General features: G+C 48.4%; 20 non-coding genes across 20 annotated transcripts; all 20 read left to right on the top strand.

Moving 5' to 3' along the window:
- Positions 1-840: 840 nt before the first annotated feature.
- LOC137564684 (U4 spliceosomal RNA) lies at positions 841-981 on the top strand. The gene has a single exon (XR_011030769.1). It is a non-coding gene; the product is annotated as a U4 spliceosomal RNA (small nuclear RNA).
- A 672-nt stretch (positions 982-1,653) lies between these two features.
- On the top strand, positions 1,654-1,726 carry TRNAK-UUU (transfer RNA lysine (anticodon UUU)). Its single transcript has one exon. It is a non-coding gene; the product is annotated as a tRNA-Lys (tRNA).
- Positions 1,727-2,029: 303 nt separating this feature from the next.
- Positions 2,030-2,102, top strand: TRNAK-UUU (transfer RNA lysine (anticodon UUU)). Its single transcript has one exon. It is a non-coding gene; the product is annotated as a tRNA-Lys (tRNA).
- Positions 2,103-3,106: 1,004 nt separating this feature from the next.
- LOC137564683 (U4 spliceosomal RNA) lies at positions 3,107-3,247 on the top strand. Its single transcript, XR_011030768.1, has one exon. It is a non-coding gene; the product is annotated as a U4 spliceosomal RNA (small nuclear RNA).
- Positions 3,248-3,919: 672 nt separating this feature from the next.
- On the top strand, positions 3,920-3,992 carry TRNAK-UUU (transfer RNA lysine (anticodon UUU)). Its single transcript has one exon. It is a non-coding gene; the product is annotated as a tRNA-Lys (tRNA).
- A 303-nt stretch (positions 3,993-4,295) lies between these two features.
- Positions 4,296-4,368, top strand: TRNAK-UUU (transfer RNA lysine (anticodon UUU)). Its single transcript has one exon. It is a non-coding gene; the product is annotated as a tRNA-Lys (tRNA).
- A 993-nt stretch (positions 4,369-5,361) lies between these two features.
- On the top strand, positions 5,362-5,502 carry LOC137564562 (U4 spliceosomal RNA). The gene has a single exon (XR_011030662.1). It is a non-coding gene; the product is annotated as a U4 spliceosomal RNA (small nuclear RNA).
- A 672-nt stretch (positions 5,503-6,174) lies between these two features.
- On the top strand, positions 6,175-6,247 carry TRNAK-UUU (transfer RNA lysine (anticodon UUU)). Its single transcript has one exon. It is a non-coding gene; the product is annotated as a tRNA-Lys (tRNA).
- A 303-nt stretch (positions 6,248-6,550) lies between these two features.
- Positions 6,551-6,623, top strand: TRNAK-UUU (transfer RNA lysine (anticodon UUU)). The gene has a single exon. It is a non-coding gene; the product is annotated as a tRNA-Lys (tRNA).
- Positions 6,624-7,616: 993 nt separating this feature from the next.
- Positions 7,617-7,757, top strand: LOC137564705 (U4 spliceosomal RNA). Its single transcript, XR_011030787.1, has one exon. It is a non-coding gene; the product is annotated as a U4 spliceosomal RNA (small nuclear RNA).
- A 672-nt stretch (positions 7,758-8,429) lies between these two features.
- TRNAK-UUU (transfer RNA lysine (anticodon UUU)) lies at positions 8,430-8,502 on the top strand. The gene has a single exon. It is a non-coding gene; the product is annotated as a tRNA-Lys (tRNA).
- A 303-nt stretch (positions 8,503-8,805) lies between these two features.
- TRNAK-UUU (transfer RNA lysine (anticodon UUU)) lies at positions 8,806-8,878 on the top strand. Its single transcript has one exon. It is a non-coding gene; the product is annotated as a tRNA-Lys (tRNA).
- Positions 8,879-9,882: 1,004 nt separating this feature from the next.
- Positions 9,883-10,023, top strand: LOC137564854 (U4 spliceosomal RNA). The gene has a single exon (XR_011030918.1). It is a non-coding gene; the product is annotated as a U4 spliceosomal RNA (small nuclear RNA).
- Positions 10,024-10,695: 672 nt separating this feature from the next.
- On the top strand, positions 10,696-10,768 carry TRNAK-UUU (transfer RNA lysine (anticodon UUU)). The gene has a single exon. It is a non-coding gene; the product is annotated as a tRNA-Lys (tRNA).
- A 303-nt stretch (positions 10,769-11,071) lies between these two features.
- TRNAK-UUU (transfer RNA lysine (anticodon UUU)) lies at positions 11,072-11,144 on the top strand. Its single transcript has one exon. It is a non-coding gene; the product is annotated as a tRNA-Lys (tRNA).
- A 993-nt stretch (positions 11,145-12,137) lies between these two features.
- LOC137564561 (U4 spliceosomal RNA) lies at positions 12,138-12,278 on the top strand. The gene has a single exon (XR_011030661.1). It is a non-coding gene; the product is annotated as a U4 spliceosomal RNA (small nuclear RNA).
- Positions 12,279-19,332: 7,054 nt separating this feature from the next.
- TRNAK-UUU (transfer RNA lysine (anticodon UUU)) lies at positions 19,333-19,405 on the top strand. Its single transcript has one exon. It is a non-coding gene; the product is annotated as a tRNA-Lys (tRNA).
- A 303-nt stretch (positions 19,406-19,708) lies between these two features.
- TRNAK-UUU (transfer RNA lysine (anticodon UUU)) lies at positions 19,709-19,781 on the top strand. Its single transcript has one exon. It is a non-coding gene; the product is annotated as a tRNA-Lys (tRNA).
- Positions 19,782-20,785: 1,004 nt separating this feature from the next.
- LOC137564747 (U4 spliceosomal RNA) lies at positions 20,786-20,927 on the top strand. Its single transcript, XR_011030823.1, has one exon. It is a non-coding gene; the product is annotated as a U4 spliceosomal RNA (small nuclear RNA).
- A 672-nt stretch (positions 20,928-21,599) lies between these two features.
- Positions 21,600-21,672, top strand: TRNAK-UUU (transfer RNA lysine (anticodon UUU)). Its single transcript has one exon. It is a non-coding gene; the product is annotated as a tRNA-Lys (tRNA).
- The last annotated feature ends 2,310 nt before the right edge of the window (positions 21,673-23,982 follow it).

Genomic DNA, 23,982 nt, shown 5'->3' with positions numbered 1-23,982 from the left:
TATTTCTCTTCAACTTTTTCTGCTGTGATATTAAACATGGATTATTCCATGCATAAAAGAGGCATCAAACCGTCAACATTATGCTGGGAATACACCATAAGTTTTTTCAGCAGATAGATGGTTCCATAGATAATTTCCAACATGTCCGATCTTATTATCGATCCTTTTTCTCATCGATTTCTCATAGAAATGAATGGAAATTGATCAGAAAAGATAAGAATCGGAAAGTCGATCGGAAATAAGATCGGATAGTAATCGACTGAAAAATGTCGTCGTGTATTCCCAGCATTAGAGTAATTCGCCGGATCCCTTCTCCAGCCTGCACATCTACCCTCAAAGCAGCAATGGAAGGAGCTTCATGCTTACCATGAGCATCAGAAAATTAACAGCTCACATACCATCTCTCTCCTCCAGTAACCTGCAACCACCAAGACTTTGGCCAACTCCCAAGCACCTCTAGCCAGCGCAGCTTACCAGTACTTCCAGGCACAATAATCACAGGCCCAATTATCAGCACACATGGCAGTGACGTAGACTCATTACTCCATTTTTCAAATTGTATTTTTCATGTATTTTACAAGTGCGGGACTGGCCCACTTGGCAGCCTGCTCCACAAAACACTATGCTGGCATCCCTGGCAGGCTTTGTTTTGCCCTCTTTGCCGCCTTTTCAAATGCTAAGACTCTTTAGCCGCTTATTAACAATGCTTGTTTAGTGGCTGTCTAACTAGCATATGGCATCCCATGATCCTCAGCGGAACACTGTAAACTGCGTTTGTCTCTCCTTAAGGTGATTCCTTTATCCAAGAAAGAGGGGATATTTGCTGGCATTATCTTGGCTAACTTTGTGCAGTGGCAGTATCATAGCCAATGAGGTTCAACCGAGGCGTGATTATTGCTAATTGAAAACTTTTCCCAATACCCCGCCATGATGACTTGAAATATAGTCAGCATCGGTAATTTTTGACAGTCTCTTTGGAGACTGACTAAGGTGTTTACCAACAGAGAAAGGATTATCTTCAAGGTGCATGATGACTGAGCAGTGCTCGTGTGGTAGTACCGTGGCTGGCACAATAACAACATTTTGTAGCACCTCTTATCTCCAAATCAGTCTTGGCCACAAAATGCTCACTTGTCAGCATTCTTTCATGAGGGTGAGGTCCAGTGTCTTACTCTCTGGCAAATTTATAAACACCAGCAGGATGACTAAAATGACAAAAGTCCACTTTTCATCTGCAGGTTGCTACTTTTCTAATGCCACATTCCTAAGAGAGAGAACAGTGTTGTTTCTCAGAGGTCTGGCCTGAAAAATTTGGAGGTCACAAGCTCCATTTATTTGCGCTAGATACGATCCCGTGGCCTCTCGCTAGCTCTTTCTGCAAGCGTTGTTGGGGTGCTCAGAAACAGAGCACCGCTGACATTTAGGTTTCGCCGGCCTATAGCTTCTTCTGGCTGGTGTACCATTGTTTTAAAAGTGTCAACAATCAGCCAAGGTGAAGAACCTGATGGTTGAAGGAAACAACAGCGCATTCTGCTGTTTCCCGGCTATCTAGGTGCTATAGACTGCTCATGACTTGCACTAGACCTTAACTTGCGCCCAGCCTGGAAATACTGTAGCTAAACTTTGAGCTGCTGGTGATCGCACCTTTTCAGAGCCTGGATAGCTCAGTCGGTAGAGCATCAGACTTTTAATCTGAGGGTCCAGGGTTCAAGTCCCTGTTCAGGTGATGCTCTCTGCCTTTTGTTATGCTTCGTGTCCTCTCCCTATCTTCCTCAACTGCAGCCTCTTGCGTGCTCCGCTTGCACCAGGCCAAAACACCGATGTCGGCCGCTTTCCATGCCTTCGCTGATTGGTGGCTACCTTTCTAATGCCACCTTCCAAATCAAGTACAGTTTTATTCTTTCAGAGATCTGACCTAGAAAATGTAGAGGTCACAGGCTATAGCCAGCTCAGGGCATGTACTAGACCTTCCGTCCATCCTGCTTGGAATAACTGACTTTTGAGCTGCTGGTGAAGCTCACCTTCCAGGGCCTGGATAGCTCAGTCGGTAGAGCATCAGACTTTTAATCTGAGAGTCCAGGGTTCAAGTCCCTGTTCAGGCGATGCCTTTCCTTTACCCCATGCTCATTGGCCATCACTTCCGCTACCTGAGTTCCCTCTGCAACTGCTGCCTCTTGCGTGCTTTGCTTGCAGTAAGCCATAACCGAAACATCAGCCGCTTTCTGTGCATCCCCCGAACTCTCACAGCCTCCCTGCATCTTGAATCTATTTCTCTTCAACTTTTTCTGCTGTGATATTAAACATGGATTATTCCATGCATAAAAGAGGCATCAAACCGTCAACATTATGCTGGGAATACACCATAAGTTTTTTCAGCAGATAGATGGTTCCATAGATAATTTCCAACATGTCCGATCTTATTATCGATCCTTTTTCTCATCGATTTCTCATAGAAATGAATGGAAATTGATCAGAAAAGATAAGAATCGGAAAGTCGATCGGAAATAAGATCGGATAGTAATCGACTGAAAAATGTCGTCGTGTATTCCCAGCATTAGAGTAATTCGCCGGATCCCTTCTCCAGCCTGCACATCTACCCTCAAAGCAGCAATGGAAGGAGCTTCATGCTTACCATGAGCATCAGAAAATTAACAGCTCACATACCATCTCTCTCCTCCAGTAACCTGCAACCACCAAGACTTTGGCCAACTCCCAAGCACCTCTAGCCAGCGCAGCTTACCAGTACTTCCAGGCACAATAATCACAGGCCCAATTATCAGCACACATGGCAGTGACGTAGACTCATTACTCCATTTTTCAAATTGTATTTTTCATGTATTTTACAAGTGCGGGACTGGCCCACTTGGCAGCCTGCTCCACAAAACACTATGCTGGCATCCCTGGCAGGCTTTGTTTTGCCCTCTTTGCCGCCTTTTCAAATGCTAAGACTCTTTAGCCGCTTATTAACAATGCTTGTTTAGTGGCTGTCTAACTAGCATATGGCATCCCATGATCCTCAGCGGAACACTGTAAACTGCGTTTGTCTCTCCTTAAGGTGATTCCTTTATCCAAGAAAGAGGGGATATTTGCTGGCATTATCTTGGCTAACTTTGTGCAGTGGCAGTATCATAGCCAATGAGGTTCAACCGAGGCGTGATTATTGCTAATTGAAAACTTTTCCCAATACCCCGCCATGATGACTTGAAATATAGTCAGCATCGGTAATTTTTGACAGTCTCTTTGGAGACTGACTAAGGTGTTTACCAACAGAGAAAGGATTATCTTCAAGGTGCATGATGACTGAGCAGTGCTCGTGTGGTAGTACCGTGGCTGGCACAATAACAACATTTTGTAGCACCTCTTATCTCCAAATCAGTCTTGGCCACAAAATGCTCACTTGTCAGCATTCTTTCATGAGGGTGAGGTCCAGTGTCTTACTCTCTGGCAAATTTATAAACACCAGCAGGATGACTAAAATGACAAAAGTCCACTTTTCATCTGCAGGTTGCTACTTTTCTAATGCCACATTCCTAAGAGAGAGAACAGTGTTGTTTCTCAGAGGTCTGGCCTGAAAAATTTGGAGGTCACAAGCTCCATTTATTTGCGCTAGATACGATCCCGTGGCCTCTCGCTAGCTCTTTCTGCAAGCGTTGTTGGGGTGCTCAGAAACAGAGCACCGCTGACATTTAGGTTTCGCCGGCCTATAGCTTCTTCTGGCTGGTGTACCATTGTTTTAAAAGTGTCAACAATCAGCCAAGGTGAAGAACCTGATGGTTGAAGGAAACAACAGTGCATTCTGCTGTTTCCCGGCTATCTAGGTGCTATAGACTGCTCATGACTTGCACTAGACCTTAACTTGCGCCCAGCCTTGCAATACTGTAGCTAAACTTTGAGCTGCTGGTGATCACACCTTTTCAGAGCCTGGATAGCTCAGTTGGTAGAGCATCAGACTTTTAATCTGAGGGTCCAGGGTTTAAGTCCCTGTTCAGGCGATGCTCTCTGCCTTTTGTTATGCTTCGTGTCCTCTCCCTATCTTCCTCAACTGCAGCCTCTTGCGTGCTCCGCTTGCACCAGGCCAAAACACCGATGTCGGCCGCTTTCCATGCCTTCGCTGATTGGTGGCTACCTTTCTAATGCCACCTTCCAAATCAAGTACAGTTTTATTCTTTCAGAGATCTGACCTAGAAAATGTAGAGGTCGCAGGCTATAGCCAGCTCAGGGCATGTACTAGACCTTCCGTCCATCCTGCTTGGAATAACTGACTTTTGAGCTGCTGGTGAAGCCCACCTTCCAGGGCCTGGATAGCTCAGTCGGTAGAGCATCAGACTTTTAATCTGAGGGTCCAGGGTTCAAGTCCCTGTTCAGGCGATGCCTTTTCTTTACCCCATGCTCATTGGCCATCACTTCCGCTACCTGAGTTCCCTCTGCAACTGCTGCCTCTTGCGTGCTTTGCTTGCAGTAAGCCATAACCGAAACATCAGCCGCTTTCTGTGCATCCCCCGAACTCTCAAAGCCTCCCTGCGTCTTGAAACTATTTCTCTTCAACTTTTTCTGCTGTGATATTAAACATGGATTATTCCATGCATAAAAGAGGCATCAAACCGTCAACATTATGCTGGGAATACACCATAAGTTTTTTCAGCAGATAGATGGTTCCATAGATAATTTCCAACATGTCCGATCTTATTATCGATCCTTTTTCTCATAGAAATGAATGGAAATTAATCAGAAAAGATAAGAATCGGAAAGTCGATCGGAAATAAGATCGGATAGTAATCGACTGAAAAATGTCGTCGTGTATTCCCAGCATTAGAGTAATTCGCCGGATCCCTTCTCCAGCCTGCACATCTACCCTCAAAGCAGCAATGGAAGGAGCTTCATGCTTACCATGAGCATCAGAAAATTAACAGCTCACGTACCATCTCTCTCCTCCAGTAACCTGCAACCACCAAGACTTTGGCCAACTCCCAAGCACCTCTAGCCAGCGCAGCTTACCAGTACTTCCAGGCACAATAATCACAGGCCCAATTATCAGCACACATGGCAGTGACGTAGACTCATTACTCCATTTTTCAAATTGTATTTTTCATGTATTTTACAAGTGCGGGACTGGCCCACTTGGCAGCCTGCTCCACAAAACACTATGCTGGCATCCCTGGCAGGCTTTGTTTTGCCCTCTTTGCCGCCTTTTCAAATGCTAAGACTCTTTAGCCGCTTATTAACAATGCTTGTTTAGTGGCTGTCTAATTAGCATATGGCATCCCATGATCCTCAGCGGAACACTGTAAACTGCGTTTGTCTCTCCTTAAGGTGATTCCTTTATCCAAGAAAGAGGGGATATTTGCTGGCATTAGCTAAGCTAACTTTGCGCAGTGGCAGTATCATAGCCAATGAGGTTCAACCGAGGCGTGATTATTGCTAATTGAAAACTTTTCCCAATACCCCGCCATGATGACTTGAAATATAGTCAGCATCGGCAATTTTTGACAGTCTCTTCGGAGACTGACTAAGGTGTTTACCAACAGAGAAAGGATTATCTTCAAGGTGCATGATGACTGAGCAGTGCTCGTGTGGTAGAACCGTGGCTGGCACAATAACAACATTTCGTAGCACCTCTTATCTCCAAATCAGTCTTGGCCACAAAATGCTCACTTGTCAGCGTTCTTTCATGAGGGTGAGGTCCAGTGTCTTACTCTCTGGCAAATTTATAAACACCAGCAGGATGACTAAAATGACAAAAGTCCACTTTTCATCTGCAGGTTGCTACTTTTCTAATGCCACATTCCTAAGAGAGAGAACAGTGTTGTTTCTCAGAGGTCTGGCCTGAAAAATTTGGAGGTCACAAGCTCCATTTATTTGCGCTAGATACGATCCCGTGGCCTCTCGCTAGCTCTTTCTGCAAGCGTTGTTGGGGTGCTCAGAAACAGAGCACCGCTGACATTTAGGTTTCGCCGGCCTATAGCTTCTTCTGGCTGGTGTACCATTGTTTTAAAAGTGTCAACAATCATCCAAGGTGAAGAACCTGATGGTTTAAGGAAACAACAGCGCATTCTGCTGTTTCCCGGCTATCTAGGTGCTATAGACTGCTCATGACTTGCACTAGACCTTAACTTGCGCCCAGCCTGGAAATACTGTAGCTAAACTTTGAGCTGCTGGTGATCTCACCTTTTCAGAGCCTGGATAGCTCAGTCGGTAGAGCATCAGACTTTTAATCTGAGGGTCCAGGGTTCAAGTCCCTGTTCAGGCGATGCTCTCTGCCTTTTGTTATGCTTCGTGTCCTCTCCCTATCTTCCTCAACTGCAGCCTCTTGCGTGCTCCGCTTGCACCAGGCCAAAACACCGATGTCGGCCGCTTTCCATGCCTTCGCTGATTGGTGGCTACCTTTCTAATGCCACCTTCCAAATCAAGTACAGTTTTATTCTTTCAGAGATCTGACCTAGAAAATGTAGAGGTCGCAGGCTATAGCCAGCTCAGGGCATGTACTAGACCTTCCGTCCATCCTGCTTGGAATAACTGACTTTTGAGCTGCTGGTGAAGCCCACCTTCCAGGGCCTGAATAGCTCAGTTGGTAGAGCATCAGACTTTTAATCTGAGGGTCCAGGGTTCAAGTTCCTGTTCAGGCGATGCCTTTCCTTTACCCCATGCTCATTGGCCATCACTTCCGCTACCTGAGTTCCCTCTGCAACTGCTGCCTCTTGCGTGCTTTGCTTGCAGTAAGCCATAACCGAAACATCAGCCGCTTTCTGTGCATCCCCCGAACTCTCACAGCCTCCCTGCGTCTTGAATCTATTTCTCTTCAACTTTTTCTGCTGTGATATTAAACATGGATTATTCCATGCATAAAAGAGGCATCAAACCGTCAACATTATGCTGGGAATACACCATACGTTTTTTCAGCAGATAGATGGTTCCATAGATAATTTCCAACATGTCCGATCTTATTATCGATCCTTTTTCTCATAGAAATGAATGGAAATTGATCAGAAAAGATAAGAATCGGAAAGTCGATCGGAAATAAGATCGGATAGTAATCGACTGAAAAATGTCGTCGTGTATTCCCAGCATTAGAGTAATTCGCCGGATCCCTTCTCCAGCCTGCACATCTACCCTCAAAGCAGCAATGGAAGGAGCTTCATGCTTACCATGAGCATCAGAAAATTAACAGCTCACGTACCATCTCTATCCTCCAGTAACCTGCAACCACCAAGACTTTGGCCAACTCCCAAGCACCTCTAGCCAGCGCAGCTTACCAGTACTTCCAGGCACAATAATCACAGGCCCAATTATCAGCACACATGGCAGTGACGTAGACTCATTACTCCATTTTTCAAATTGTATTTTTCATGTATTTTACAAGTGCAGGACTGGCCCACTTGGCAGCCTGCTCCACAAAACACTATGCTGGCATCCCTGGCAGGCTTTGTTTTGCCCTCTTTGCCGCCTTTTCAAATGCTAAGACTCTTTAGCCGCTTATTAACAATGCTTGTTTAGTGGCTGTCTAATTAGCATATGGCATCCCATGATCCTCAGCGGAACACTGTAAACTGCGTTTGTCTCTCCTTAAGGTGATTCCTTTATCCAAGAAAGAGGGGATATTTGCTGGCATTAGCTTGGCTAACTTTGCGCAGTGGCAGTATCATAGCCAATGAGGTTCAACCGAGGCGTGATTATTGCTAATTGAAAACTTTTCCCAATACCCCGCCATAATGACTTGAAATATAGTCAGCATCGGCAATTTTTGACAGTCTCTTTGGAGACTGACTAAGGTGTTTACCAACAGAGAAAGGATTATCTTCAAGGTGCATGATGACTGAGCAGTGCTCGTGTGGTAGAACCGTGGCTGGCACAATAACAACATTTCGTAGCACCTCTTATCTCCAAATCAGTCTTGGCCACAAAATGCTCACTTGTCAGCGTTCTTTCATGAGGGTGAGGTCCAGTGTCTTACTCTCTGGCAAATTTATAAACACCAGCAGGATGACTAAAATGACAAAAGTCCACTTTTCATCTGCAGGTTGCTACTTTTCTAATGCCACATTCCTAAGAGAGAGAACAGTGTTGTTTCTCAGAGGTCTGGCCTGAAAAATTTGGAGGTCACAAGCTCCATTTATTTGCGCTAGATACGATCCCGTGGCCTCTCGCTAGCTCTTTCTGCAAGCGTTGTTGGGGTGCTCAGAAACAGAGCACCGCTGACATTTAGGTTTCGCCGGCCTATAGCTTCTTCTGGCTGGTGTACCATTGTTTTAAAAGTGTCAACAATCAGCCAAGGTGAAGAACCTGATGGTTGAAGGAAACAACAGCGCATTCTGCTGTTTCCCGGCTATCTAGGTGCTATAGACTGCTCATGACTTGCACTAGACCTTAACTTGCGCCCAGCCTGGAAATACTGTAGCTAAACTTTGAGCTGCTGGTGATCGCACCTTTTCAGAGCCTGGATAGCTCAGTCGGTAGAGCATCAGACTTTTAATCTGAGGGTCCAGGGTTCAAGTCCCTGTTCAGGCGATGCTCTCTGCCTTTTGTTATGCTTCGTGTCCTCTCCCTATCTTCCTCAACTGCAGCCTCTTGCGTGCTCCGCTTGCACCAGGCCAAAACACCGATGTCGGCCGCTTTCCATGCCTTCGCTGATTGGTGGCTACCTTTCTAATGCCACCTTCCAAATCAAGTACAGTTTTATTCTTTCAGAGATCTGACCTAGAAAATGTAGAGGTCACAGGCTATAGCCAGCTCAGGGCATGTACTAGACCTTCCGTCCATCCTGCTTGGAATAACTGACTTTTGAGCTGCTGGTGAAGCTCACCTTCCAGGGCCTGGATAGCTCAGTCGGTAGAGCATCAGACTTTTAATCTGAGGGTCCAGGGTTCAAGTCCCTGTTCAGGCGATGCCTTTCCTTTACCCCATGCTCATTGGCCATCACTTCCGCTACCTGAGTTCCCTCTGCAACTGCTGCCTCTTGCGTGCTTTGCTTGCAGTAAGCCATAACCGAAACATCAGCCGCTTTCTGTGCATCCCCCGAACTCTCACAGCCTCCCTGCGTCTTGAATCTATTTCTCTTCAACTTTTTCTGCTGTGATATTAAACATGGATTATTCCATGCATAAAAGAGGCATCAAACCGTCAACATTATGCTGGGAATACACCATAAGTTTTTTCAGCAGATAGATGGTTCCATAGATAATTTCCAACATGTCCGATCTTATTATCGATCCTTTTTCTCATCGATTTCTCATAGAAATGAATGGAAATTGATCAGAAAAGATAAGAATCGAAAAGTCGATCGGAAATAAGATCGGATAGTAATCGACTGAAAAATGTCGTCGTGTATTCCCAGCATTAGAGTAATTCGCCGGATCCCTTCTCCAGTCTGCACATCTACCCTCAAAGCAGCAATGGAAGGAGCTTCATGCTTACCATGAGCATCAGAAAATTAACAGCTCACGTACCATCTCTCTCCTCCAGTAACCTGCAACCACCAAGACTTTGGCCAACTCCCAAGCACCTCTAGCCAGCGCAGCTTACCAGTACTTCCAGGCACAATAATCACAGGCCCAATTATCAGCACACATGGCAGTGACGTAGACTCATTACTCCATTTTTCAAATTGTATTTTTCATGTATTTTACAAGTGCGGGACTGGCCCACTTGGCAGCCTGCTCCACAAAACACTATGCTGGCATCCCTGGCAGGCTTTGTTTTGCCCTCTTTGCCGCCTTTTCAAATGCTAAGACTCTTTAGCCGCTTATTAACAATGCTTGTTTAGTGGCTGTCTAATTAGCATATGGCATCCCATGATCCTCAGCGGAACACTGTAAACTGCGTTTGTCTCTCCTTAAGGTGATTCCTTTATCCAAGAAAGAGGGGATATTTGCTGGCATTAGCTTGGCTAACTTTGCGCAGTGGCAGTATCATAGCCAATGAGGTTCAACCGAGGCGTGATTATTGCTAATTGAAAACTTTTCCCAATACCCCGCCATGATGACTTGAAATATAGTCAGCATTGGCAATTTTTGACAGTCTCTTTGGAGACTGACTAAGGTGTTTACCAACAGAGAAAGGATTATCTTCAAGGTGCATGATGACTGAGCAGTGCTCGTGTGGTAGTACCGTGGCTGGCACAATAACAACATTTCGTAGCACCTCTTATCTCCAAATCAGTCTTGGCAACAAAATGCTCACTTGTCAGCGTTCTTTCATGAGGGTGAGGTCCAGTGTCTTACTCTCTGGCAAATTTATAAACACCAGCAGGATGACTAAAATGACAAAAGTCCACTTTTCATCTGCAGGTTGCTACTTTTCTAATGCCACATTCCTAAGAGAGAGAACAGTGTTGTTTCTCAGAGGTCTGGCCTGAAAAATTTGGAGGTCACAAGCTCCATTTATTTGCGCTAGATACGATCCCGTGGCCTCTCGCTAGCTCTTTCTGCAAGCGTTGTTGGGGTGCTCAGAAACAGAGCACCGCTGACATTTAGGTTTCGCCGGCCTATAGCTTCTTCTGGCTGGTGTACCATTGTTTTAAAAGTGTCAACAATCAGCCAAGGTGAAGAACCTGATGGTTGAAGGAAACAACAGTGCATTCTGCTGTTTCCCGGCTATCTAGGTGCTATAGACTGCTCATGACTTGCACTAGACCTTAACTTGCGCCCAGCCTTGCAATACTGTAGCTAAACTTTGAGCTGCTGGTGATCGCACCTTTTCAGAGCCTGGATAGCTCAGTCGGTAGAGCATCAGACTTTTAATCTGAGGGTCCAGGGTTCAAGTCCCTGTTCAGGCGATGCTCTCTGCCTTTTGTTATGCTTCGTGTCCTCTCCCTATCTTCCTCAACTGCAGCATCTTGCGTGCTCCGCTTGCACCAGGCCAAAACACCGATGTCGGCCGCTTTCCATGCCTTCGCTGATTGGTGGCTACCTTTCTAATGCCACCTTCCAAATCAAGTACAGTTTTATTCTTTCAGAGATCTGACCTAGAAAATGTAGAGGTCGCAGGCTATAGCCAGCTCAGGGCATGTACTAGACCTTCCGTCCATCCTGCTTGGAATAACTGACTTTTGAGCTGCTGGTGAAGCCCACCTTCCAGGGCCTGGATAGCTCAGTCGGTAGAGCATCAGACTTTTAATCTGAGGGTCCAGGGTTCAAGTCCCTGTTCAGGCGATGCCTTTCCTTTACCCCATGCTCATTGGCCATCACTTCCGCTACCTGAGTTCCCTCTGCAACTGCTGCCTCTTGCGTGCTTTGCTTGCAGTAAGCCATAACCGAAACATCAGCCGCTTTCTGTGCATCCCCCGAACTCTCAAAGCCTCCCTGCGTCTTGAAACTATTTCTCTTCAACTTTTTCTGCTGTGATATTAAACATGGATTATTCCATGCATAAAAGAGGCATCAAACCGTCAACATTATGCTGGGAATACACCATAAGTTTTTTCAGCAGATAGATGGTTCCATAGATAATTTCCAACATGTCCGATCTTATTATCGATCCTTTTTCTCATAGAAATGAATGGAAATTGATCAGAAAAGATAAGAATCGGAAAGTCGATCGGAAATAAGATCGGATAGTAATCGACTGAAAAATGTCGTCGTGTATTCCCAGCATTAGAGTAATTCGCCGGATCCCTTCTCCAGCCTGCACATCTACCCTCAAAGCAGCAATGGAAGGAGCTTCATGCTTACCATGAGCATCAGAAAATTAACAGCTCACGTACCATCTCTCTCCTCCAGTAACCTGCAACCACCAAGACTTTGGCCAACTCCCAAGCACCTCTAGCCAGCGCAGCTTACCAGTACTTCCAGGCACAATAATCACAGGCCCAATTATCAGCACACATGGCAGTGACGTAGACTCATTACTCCATTTTTCAAATTGTATTTTTCATGTATTTTACAAGTGCGGGACTGGCCCACTTGGCAGCCTGCTCCACAAAACACTATGCTGGCATCCCTGGCAGGCTTTGTTTTGCCCTCTTTGCCGCCTTTTCAAATGCTAAGACTCTTTAGCCGCTTATTAACAATGCTTGTTTAGTGGCTGTCTAATTAGCATATGGCATCCCATGATCCTCAGCGGAACACTGTAAACTGCGTTTGTCTCTCCTTAAGGTGTTTCCTTTATCCAAGAAAGAGGGGATATTTGCTGGCATTAGCTTGGCTAACTTTGCGCAGTGGCAGTATCATAGCCAATGAGGTTCAACCGAGGCGTGATTATTGCTAATTGAAAACTTTTCCCAATACCCCGCCATGATGACTTGAAATATAGTCAGCATCGGCAATTTTTGACAGTCTCTTCGGAGACTGACTAAGGTGTTTACCAACAGAGAAAGGATTATCTTCAGGGTGCATGATGACTGAGCAGTGCTCGTGTGGTAGTACCGTGGCTGGCACATGATAATGGTAGAGCCTACTTCCCCTTACCCCCCAGAGACCCCACATTCCCCCATGACTTAAAAACTCCAAAAATAATAGACACGGACTACCTGGCATTGGATTAATTTAAGGCCATAGCAGCCCCTTCTTTATTCAGCCAATTAACAATGTTCCAAACCAAATAGAAACCACAACATAACTAAAACGATCTCCCTCAAGAACTGGGGTAAAAGGGTCCGGAGGCACCGAAACTCGTACTCCAAAAACACCCGTGTGACATGCAGCCTTGTACCGGCCCCCAGCCGCGTAGCTCGGCTCGGGACAGCTGCATGCCCCAAAGTCGTCTCTCTCTTGCTTTCCTTCTTCAAAACCAGCGGATTCGTCCCATGACAAATCTCCTTCCCAAGGCACTAACCTCCGGAGCCCCTTTTTACCCCTCCGGCTGCAATGACAAACAAGAGCAAAACACACACAACAAAAAACATAAAGGGAGGGAGGGAGGGAGCTTCTTCCATTGCTGCTCAAAACCGGAAGTGCCCGCCCCGCTACTTCCGCCGCCTTGCCCGGGAAAGACTGACACTCCCCTCACCACCAACACCCGCCCCCTCCTTCTCTCTGTGCTGCCTCCTAGCCTGCACCGCCCCCAACCCACGCTAACCCCTACACTGCCGGGGAGACGGCTACCCCATCATGCCCGGGCCCTCCGCATTCCGCTGCGCTACAGCTACGGACCCTCTCTTGATAATGGTAGAGCCTACTTCCCCTTACCCCCCAGAGACCCCACATTCCCCCATGACTTAAAAACTCCAAAAATAATAGACACGGACTACCTGGCATTGGATTAATTTAAGGCCATAGCAGCCCCTTCTTTATTCAGCCAATTAACAATGTTCCAAACCAAATAGAAACCACAACATAACTAAAACGATCTCCCTCAAGAACTGGGGTAAAAGGGTCCGGAGGCACCGAAACTCGTACTCCAAAAACACCCGTGTGACATGCAGCCTTGTACCGGCCCCCAGCCGCGTAGCTCGGCTCGGGGACAGCTGCATGCCCCAAAGTCGTCTCTCTCTTGCTTTCCTTCTTCAAAACCAGCGGATTCGTCCCATGACAAATCTCCTTCCCAAGGCACTAACCTCCGGAGCCCCTTTTTACCCCTCCACCACGACAAGGGCGTGACCCCTTATGCCCTTGAGGCCCCCAACCTCAGAGCTCGCTGAATCCCATCCTCGATGCCCAGGGCCCATAAGTCCATCCCAATGTCATTAAGATGCACCCCGTCTCTCTTTAGGAACAGTTCAATCTCCTCCTCCAACTCGAAATGCCGTATGGCCAACCCTCCATTCCTGATGAAGAACCTCGCAACCTCTTTGTTTAGCTTAATTCTAGCTTTGTTAATTTTCAGGACAGAATTGGCCAACCTCCAGTAACCCCGGGCCACAATGTCTGACCACACCACAATGGTCTCTGGGAACAGGGACCGGATCCTCAAGAAGTCAAACTTGACCTCCTTGATGACCACCCTGGTGGACCTAGCGGCCAGATCGTTCCCCCCTACATGCAACACCAGGATATCGGGGGGCCTATCTATACGTGCTAAAGTATGTAGCTCCGGCAGAAGGCTGGGCCACACCATCCCGGGGAAACCTATCCACCGGATACGTACCTGATCCCTGGGAAAGCCGAGCTGCCGGCCCTCAGGCCTAACATCGGCCCTTCTCGCCCCCCTGCTGACGTAGGAGTGCCCTACGATCCAGACCACAACCTGCGGACCTGCAACAAAAGAACAAAAACTGACAGCATTTTTTTGCCCGGATCCCCCAAGACAACCCCCCCCCCCCTTTACACTAAATGGGGTCTGACATATGTCCTGTACCGAGCTGACTCCCAACGCCCTATCTGCTTTATGACCCCCTCGCTCAATCCCCACCGTGACGCCTCAGTGGCCGCCCCAATGCGAAAAGAGTGGGAGGCAAACTCCAGGAAAGGGAGGCCGAGATGAGCCAAGCATTTTCTAAATATCGTGACAAACTGAAAACGGGACAAGGCTGTGCCATCCGAATGGACCAGAAACACTAGCGATTGAGCAGGGCGAACTGTCATCAAGTTCCGTACCTTTAACAGAGGGCATAACGGTCCACCGATCTGGAAAAGTGTGATGGACCGGCCCTTTCCCCGTTGGTCGGTCTTTGAGCGCGGTAAATAAATGACCACCGAATCCGCGAGGACGGTAACATGTTCCGCGAGGATGCCTCCCACTCCTGACTTATTCCTACTCACTAATTCCCCGATTCTAAATGCCCCAAAAAAGGCTAGCACAAATGCGGTCTGAAAAAGTCCGCACTCATAGCTTGAAGAACACAAGCCTGGCAGCGCCTCCGCCAGCCTACCCAACAATTCAAACGTCACCGGGCGTCTTGCTTCCCTGCGAATGGCTCCCACCCGGTACCCCTTTACCGCCTGTCTTACCCGAAAATCTTTAGTCACGTCCGAGAACCCCCTAACTTTAAACCAAAAAGCCAGAGCTGCTAACTTTTTGAGCACTGCCGACACCGAAATGCCTTCCACGAAATTAGTACCCAGGAAATATAGTAGCAAACACAGCCGCTGTTCATCTGAAGCACAACCGCCCACTTGTATCAGCAAAGCATCCCACGCGTTCCATACCAACGTGTATGCTGCTGCCGACGACTCGGACAAGGATCTCCCAATCATGAAGGATACCGCTCGAAATGAATCCTCCACGCCGTGGACGGGCAAGGAACCCCACGTTCTTCCGCCGTGGGAACCGCCGCCCGGAATCTGTCCCACTGAAATCGAGAAAGTGCATCAGCGACCACGTTATCAACCCCTGGCAGATGTACCGCAAACAAATAAATATTAAAACGTAAACAGTCCAAGACCAATTGCCGCATCAGACTTATCACCGGGGGAGAGGATGCCGAACACCTGTTGATCACCAATACCACTCCCATGTTGTCGCAATTGATCTTGACTTGCCTATTGGCCAGCTGCTGTCCCCAAATCCGAACCGCCACCACTATGGGAAAAAGCTCCAATAACACCAGATTGGAAGTATAACCCGCCTCCACCCAGGACCTGTCCCAAGGAACCGCACACCATCGACCCGCAAAAAAAGCACCAAAACCATGGGCGCCCGACGCATCCGTGAAAAGCTCTAAGTCCGAGTTACTCACCGTTTCCTGCATCCACAGGGACTTACAATTGAAGTCTGACAAGAAAATCAACCACACCTGCAGGTCCGACTTGAGATCCGCCGTTAACCGAATCCGGTGGTGTGGCGCCGCTATCCCAGCAGTAGCCATAGCCAGGCGCCTGCAGAAGATCCGCCCCATGGGCATTATTCTGCAGGCAAAATTCAACTTACCTAGCATAGACTGCATCTCCCGCAAAGTTATTTTCTTGCTATGAATCGCGGCCAAAATGGTCTCCCTTAAGTTCTCCACCTTGTCGGTCGGCAAACTGCATTCCATAGCAACAGTGTCTATGGTGATGCCTAAGAATTTTAGCGACGTGACCGGGCCCTCCGTCTTATCCTCCGCAAGTGGGACCCCAAAGCGTTCACAGACGTGCCGCATGTTAGCCAATGCATAGGCACAATCAGGGGAACCCGCTGCTCCCATAAACAAAAAATCGTCGAGATAATGTATAATTGATGGTACGCTCGACATATCCTTTACGACCCACTCCAAAAACGTGCTAAACCGCTCAAAATACGCGCAGGAAATTGAGCACCCCATGGGTAGGCACCGGTCTACGAAATACTCACCTTTCCAAAAACAACCTAACAAACGAAAACTGGAAGGATGAACGGGCAGCAGCCGAAAAGCCGATTCAATATCGGTTTTTGCCAACCACGACCCTTGACCCAAGCGCCTGACCCAGCATAGAGCCGCGTCGAATGAAGTGTACACCACTGACGTATCATCGCCTAGTAAACCATCGTTAACCGACGAACCACGAGGAAACGACAAATGATGTATTAACCGAAAAGACCCCGGTTCTTTTTTGGGAACCACACCCAACGGGGACACAATTAAATCAGCTAAGGGCCGAGAAGTGAACGGACCAGCCAAACGACCCGCCGCCACTTCCTTCGCGATCTTCGTATCCACGACCTCTGGGAACTCATAGGCAGACTTCAAGTTCCGAAAGGGGGGCTCCGACCGCAACAAACAACTACTTTTGATCCGGAAACCCTCCTCAAAGCCCGCCCTCAAGAATTCGGCCACCTCCCGCTCAGGATACCTGTTTAGAAAGCGCGCCATCTCTACCCCCTTCACCGGTGTCGTCCCTCTTACGTGCAGAATCCCCAGACCTTGCCCTTCGCTGCTTGTAGCACCTGGCAGCCGCATGTGAACCTCCGCACTTGGAGCACTCGTGCTTAAAGCGGCAGGACTGACCGAAACGACAGGATCCGTCATTGTACTGCCAGCAGATGCCCTTTCCTCGGTTAGCCGGCTGGCCAGTAGTGGCCGACCCGCCGGCAACCGCGGGAAAGGACTGAGTGGTTCTGGCCGGGATCATCAGCCGCATCCACAAGGTAATATCCTTGTGATCCCAGCGGATCACCGGCCTTACCGCCTTCTCCTGCCTGAACTGCTCGTCGTACCGTAGCCAAGCGTTCCCACCGTACGACCGATGAGCCTCCCCGATCGAGTCCATATAACCAAACAACGCCGAGCAATGCTCGGGCTGTTTTTCCCCAATCACGCTAGCCATGATTGAAAAAGCCTGAAACCAGTTCTGGAATGTGCGGGGAATCAGTCTATAACGCCGCTCCTCCTCCCTCTTCTTCTCATCCGGCTTACCCTTATCTAAATTGAACTTTTCCAGCTGAAGGAGCGAAAATATCTCGATATATTCGCCCTTCCAGATGCGTTCCTTCACTTCTTGCTTCAGATGGGAACGAAGAAGGCCATTAAAACAAATGTAAAGCTCCGCGTGCGATGCATCTGCTAAACGCACCTGGCCCCCCCCACTAGACAAAGTAGAATCACACCCCGTCCCCTCCGTCTGCACCGCCACCTCCGACTGCACACTATCCAATCCCGGCATAACCGGCTGCGCCACCTGAACCACCCCTTGTGTGCCTGCACCTGCTGCCAGGGGTAAGGGGGCCCCCAAGGGTACTAACCCCACATGTGACGCCACTACTGGGGGTGCGGGCGCCCAAGCTCCCACCGGTGACAAAGGTGACCCGATTGGCGGCACTACTAGCGCCGTGGAAGGTGAAGGCTGCGTCTGCCCTGGCTGCGACCCTGGCGCTACTGACCCGCCCCCAGCCCCCCCCTGATGACCCCCACAAATCCCCAACAATAACGTGGCTAAGGCATTTACTGCGGCTAAATTGGTCTCACCTGGCTGCCCCGGACGCAAGTCCCTGCCAGCCGTCATGCCGGATCCACCCGCTGTGCCGTCATCGTCCTCTGCTACGGAATCGACCTCGGAAGCAGAGCCGTCCCCATGTGCAAGGCTCCTGCTGTGCTGCTCTTGCCGCGTCTGCTGCTGCTGCAAACCGCTGTCTTGCCTGCGTTTCTTCTTGGTGGACCCCTTCGACTTGCCCTTGGCTGCGGAGCTCCTGTTCCCGCCCTGAGTATGGTGGGCTGCCGCCGCGGAAGGAGGGGCGGCACCCGTGTGATGGCCATCCTTGTGCTGGGCCCGCTTAGTCTGCCGCGCCGCGCGGGGACTAATGGCCGCATCCCCTCTTGCTGCCTGCTGGTGGGAGGAACTGGCCGCGCTGGATGGCCCTGCTCCGGACGAGTCCCGGTGTTGGCTGGGATTCCTCCCGCCAGACCCCCGGGTTTTCTGAGTGCGCTTTGCTGGGGGGGGCGGAGGGTCCCTAATGGGGCTCCCTGAGCGACGCCGCGCTCCTGCATGGGGGTCTGGGCTTAGCCTCTCCGGAGGCCTGGACTGTCTCCTCACCTCTCCTCTCTGCTCAACTGCTTCTGCTGCGGGAGCGCTGGGCTCTGCCGCCGCCACCGGCGCGCTGTCTGCCGCAGCCTCCGCTGAGGTGCCTGCTCCCATGGCCGCCAGTTGGACCGTGACCCATGAGGGGCCCCTCGTTCCTGCTTCTGCCCGGATCCGGGCAACCAGTAGCTCCAGTCCCTCCATGTCAGCGGGAGCAGCGGGCGTCCGGCAAGCAGCTTCTTCCATTGCTGCTCAAAACCGGAAGTGCCCGCCCCGCTACTTCCGCCGCCTTGCCCGGGAAAGACTGACACTCCCCTCACCACCAACACCCGCCCCCTCCTTCTCTCTGTGCTGCCTCCTAGCCTGCACCGCCCCCAACCCACGCTAACCCCTACACTGCCGGGGAGACGGCTACCCCATCATGCCCGGGCCCTCCGCATTCCGCTGCGCTACAGCTACGGACCCTCTCTATAACAACATTTCGTAGCACCTCTTATCTCCAAATCAGTCTTGGCCACAAAATGCTCACTTGTCAGCGTTCTTTTATGAGGGTGAGGTCCAGTGTCTTACTCTCTGGCAAATTTATAAACACCAGCAGGATGACTAAAATGACAAAAGTCCACTTTTCATCTGCAGGTTGCTACTTTTCTAATGCCACATTCCTAAGAGAGAGAACAGTGTTGTTTCTCAGAGGTCTGGCCTGAAAAATTTGGAGGTCACAAGCTCCATTTATTTGCGCTAGATACGATCCCGTGGCCTCTCGCTAGCTCTTTCTGCAAGCGTTGTTGGGGTGCTCAGAAACAGAGCACCGCTGACATTTAGGTTTCGCCGGCCTATAGCTTCTTCTGGCTGGTGTACCATTGTTTTAAAAGTGTCAACAATCAGCCAAGGTGAAGAACCTGATGGTTGAAGGAAACAACAGCGCATTCTGCTGTTTCCCGGCTATCTAGGTGCTATAGACTGCTCATGACTTGCATTAGACCTTAACTTGCGCCCAGCCTGGAAATACTGTAGCTAAACTTTGAGCTGCTGGTGATCGCACCTTTTCAGAGCCTGAATAGCTCAGTCGGTAGAGCATCAGGCTTTTAATCTGAGGGTCCAGGGTTCAAGTCCCTGTTCAGGCGATGCTCTCTGCCTTTTGTTATGCTTCGTGTCCTCTCCCTATCTTCCTCAACTGCAGCCTCTTGCGTGCTCCGCTTGCACCAGGCCAAAACACCGATGTCGGCCGCTTTCCATGCCTTCGCTGATTGGTGGCTACCTTTATAATGCCACCTTCCAAATCAAGTACAGTTTTATTCTTTCAGAGATCTGACCTAGAAAATGTAGAGGTCGCAGGCTATAGCCAGCTCAGGGCATGTACTAGACCTTCCGTCCATCCTGCTTGGAATAACTGACTTTTGAGCTGCTGGTGAAGCTCACCTTCCAGGGCCTGGATAGCTCAGTCGGTAGAGCATCAGACTTTTAATCTGAGGGTCCAGGGTTCAAGTCCCTGTTCAGGCGATGCCTTTCCTTTACCCCATGCTCATTGGCCATCACTTCCGCTACCTGAGTTCCCTCTGCAACTGCTGCCTCTTGCGTGCTTTGCTTGCAGTAAGCCATAACCGAAACATCAGCCGCTTTCTGTGCATCCCCCGAACTCTCACAGCCTCCCTGCGTCTTGAATCTATTTCTCTTCAACTTTTTCTGCTGTGATATTAAACATGGATTATTCCATGCATAAAAGAGGCATCAAACCGTCAACATTATGCTGGGAATACACCATAAGTTTTTTCAGCAGATAGATGGTTCCATAGATAATTTCCAACATGTCCGATCTTATTATCGATCCTTTTTCTCATCGATTTCTCATAGAAATGAATGGAAATTGATCAGAAAAGATAAGAATCGGAAAGTCGATCGGAAATAAGATCGGATAGTAATCGACTGAAAAATGTCGTAGTGTATTCCCAGCATTAGAGTAATTCGCCGGATCCCTTCTCCAGCCTGCACATCTACCCTCAAAGCAGCAATGGAAGGAGCTTCATGCTTACCATGAGCATCAGAAAATTAACAGCTCACGTACCATCTCTCTCCTCCAGTAACCTGCAACCACCAAGACTTTGGCCAACTCCCAAGCACCTCTAGCCAGCGCAGCTTACCAGTACTTCCAGGCACAATAATCACAGGTCCAATTATCAGCACACATGGCAGTGACGTAGACTCATTACTCCATTTTTCAAATTGTATTTTTCATGTATTTTACAAGTGCGGGACTGGCCCACTTGGCTGCCTGCTCCACAAAACACTATGCTGGCATCCCTGGCAGGCTTTGTTTTGCCCTCTTTGCCGCCTTTTCAAATGCTAAGACTCTTTAGCCGCTTATTAACAATGCTTGTTTAGTGGCTGTCTAATTAGCATATGGCATCCCATGATCCTCAGCGGAACACTGTAAACTGTGTTTGTCTCTCCTTAAGGTGATTCCTTTATCCAAGAAAGAGGGGATATTTGCTGGCATTAGCTTGGCTAACTTTGCGCAGTGGCAGTATCATAGCCAATGAGGTTCAACCGAGGCGTGATTATTGCTAATTGAAAACTTTTTCCCAATACCCTGCCATGATGACTTGAAATATAGTCAGCATCGGCAATTTTTGACAGTCTCTTTGGAGACTGACTAAGGTGTTTACCAACAGAGAAAGGATTATCTTCAAGGTGCATGTTGACTGAGCAGTGCTCGTGTGGTAGTACCGTGGCTGGCACAATAACAACATTTCGTAGCACCTCATATCTCCAAATCAGTCTTGGCCACAAAATGCTCACTTGTCAGCGTTCTTTCATGAGGGTGAGGTCCAGTGTCTTACTCTCTGGCAAATTTATAAACACCAGCAGGATGACTAAAATGACAAAAGTCCACTTTTCATCTGCAGGTTGCTACTTTTCTAATGCCACATTCCTAAGAGAGAGAACAGTGTTGTTTCTCAGAGGTCTGGCTTGAAAAATTTGGAGGTCACAAGCTCCATTTATTTGCGCTAGATACGATCCCGTGGCCTCTCGCTAGCTCTTTCTGCAAGCGTTGTTGGGGTGCTCAGAAACAGAGCACCGCTGACATTTAGGTTTCGCCGGCCTATAGCTTCTTCTGGCTGGTGTACCATTGTTTTAAAAGTGTCAACAATCAGCCAAGGTGAAGAACCTGATGGTTGAAGGAAACAACAGCGCATTCTGCTGTTTCCCGGCTATCTAGGTGCTATAGACTGCTCATGACTTGCACTAGACCTTAACTTGCGCCCAGCCTGGAAATACTGTAGCTAAACTTTGAGCTGCTGGTGATCGCACCTTTTCTGAGCCTGGATAGCTCAGTCGGTAGAGCATCAGACTTTTAATCTGAGGGTCCAGGGTTCAAGTCCCTGTTCAGGCGATGCTCTCTGCCTTTCGTTATGCTTCGTGTCCTCTCCCTATCTTCCTCAACTGCAGCCTCTTGCGTGCTCCGCTTGCACCAGGCCAAAACACCGATGTCGGCCGCTTTCCATGCCTTCGCTGATTGGTGGCTACCTTTCTAATGCCACCTTCCAAATCAAGTACAGTTTTATTCTTTCAGAGATCTGACCTAGAAAATGTAGAGGTCGCAGGCTATAGCTAGTGATGCTCAAATACCCCTTTTTAAAATTCGAGTTTGGTCGAATTCGAATAGTAAATTATTCGAGGTCAGTCGAATATTCGAGTCGAATAATTTTTACTATTCGATTCGACCTCGGACTTCGAGCTCACTATTCGAGTCGGTATTCGAGCTAACTATTCGAGCTGACTATTCGAATTGGCCTTAAATAGCTTCCAACACTTGTTTTGAGGGTGAATGATGCAAGAAACCTCTTTTTTTCCCAAGTAACAACAGCAAGTGATTATGTGGGGATGTTCCTTTAAAAAAAAATGTGGAAAGAGAAGTTGTGTCCTTAATTTTGTTCAGTAGTGTTACTGTATATACTTGTTCTTCTTCTTCTTTATCTTTCTTCTTCTTCTTCTCGATCTTCTTCTTCTATATCTTCTTCTTCTTCTTCTATATCTTCTTCTTCTTCTTCTATATTGTCTTCTTCTTCATCTTCTTCTTCTTCATCTTCTTCTTCTTCTTCTTCTTCATCTTCATCTTCATCTTCTTCTTCTTCTTCATCTTCTTCTTCTTCATCTTCTTCATCTTCTTCTTCTTTTTCATCTTCTTCTTCATCATCTTCTTCATCTTCTTCTTCATCTTCTTCTTCTTCTTCATCTTCATCTTCTCCTTCCTTTTCAATATCGTCTTCTTCTTCTTCACGTATTTCTCTTTTCAATTTTTTTTTTAAAGAAATGCAGCTATTTTTGAGCGTAACAAATAGCTGGTGGGCGCACGCATGTTGGAAGCGCCATTGTATGTGCTCCCTGGCAGTGGAAACACAAAGACAGCAGGAGGTAAATTCAGCAGCAGGAGGAGGAGGATGAGTGTGTGGCAGCAGGCAGTCAATGAGGCAGGCAGCTCGCCGTGACATAATAGCCCTGGTACCTAGCGGTGATACCAGGGCTGTAAATAAACACAACAGGAGGTCCCAGACAGCGGTCGTGCAGCCCACATTGTGTCCAATACACAACTGGGACAACACAGTTTTCAACCCGGGCACCTCAGAAAAATTAAACCTTTTTTTTTTTTTAATGGTTTGTTTGGTTTTGGTTTTGCAACCAATATAGCTATTGTTTGACGTAATAGCTGGTGGCAGAGTGGCAGCAGAAGGTAATTCTGTGTACCCTGGCAGTGGGAAACACAGACAGACAGCAGCAGCAGGAGGAGGAATGGAGGAGTAGGCGAGCAGCTATTGTTTGACGTAATAGCTGGTGGCAGAGTGGCAGCAGAAGGTAAATCATCTGTGTACCCTGGCAGTGGGAAACACAGACAGACAGCAGCAGCAGGAGGAGGAATGGAGGAGTAGGCGAGCAGCTATTGTTTGACGTAATAGCTGGTGGCAGAGTGGCAGCAGAAGGTAAATCATCTGTGTACCCTGGCAGTGGGAAACACAGACAGACAGCAGCAGCAGCAGCAGGAGGAGGTATGGAGGAGCAGTGTGAGTGTGGCAGCAGGTAGGCAGCGTGACATAATAGCCCTGGTACCTAGCGGTGATACCAGGGCTGTAAATAAACACAACAGGAGGTCCCAGACAGCGGTCGTGCAGCCCACATTGTGTCCAATACACAACTGGGACAACACAGTTTTCAACCCGGGCACCTCAGAAAAATTAAACCTTTTTTTTTTTTATGGTTTTTTGGTTTTTGGTTTTGCAACCAATATAGCTATTGTTTGACGTAATAGCTGGTGGCAGAGTGGCAGCAGAAGAAGGTAATTCTGTGTACCCTGGCAGTGGGAAACACAGACAGACAGCAGCAGCAGGAGGAGGAATGGAGGAGTAGGCGAGCAGCTATTGTTTGACGTAATAGCTGGTGGCAGAGTGGCAGCAGAAGGTAAATCATCTGTGTACCCTGGCAGTGGGAAACACAGACAGACAGCAGCAGCAGCAGCAGGAGGAGGTATGGAGGAGCAGTGTGAGTGTGGCAGCAGGTAGGCAGCGTGACATAATAGCCCTGGTACCTAGCGGTGATACCAGGGCTGTAAATAAACACAACAGGAGGTCCCAGACAGCGGTCGTGCAGCCCACATTGTGTCCAATACACAACTGGGACAACACAGTTTTCAACCCGGGCACCTCAGAAA

The sequence above is a fragment of the Hyperolius riggenbachi genome, chromosome 3 (genome assembly GCF_040937935.1).
Source record: "Hyperolius riggenbachi isolate aHypRig1 chromosome 3, aHypRig1.pri, whole genome shotgun sequence".
NCBI lineage: Eukaryota > Metazoa > Chordata > Amphibia > Anura > Hyperoliidae > Hyperolius > Hyperolius riggenbachi.
The sequence above is the reverse complement of the archived record's forward strand: the minus strand, read 5'-3'. Positions and strand labels throughout refer to the sequence as shown.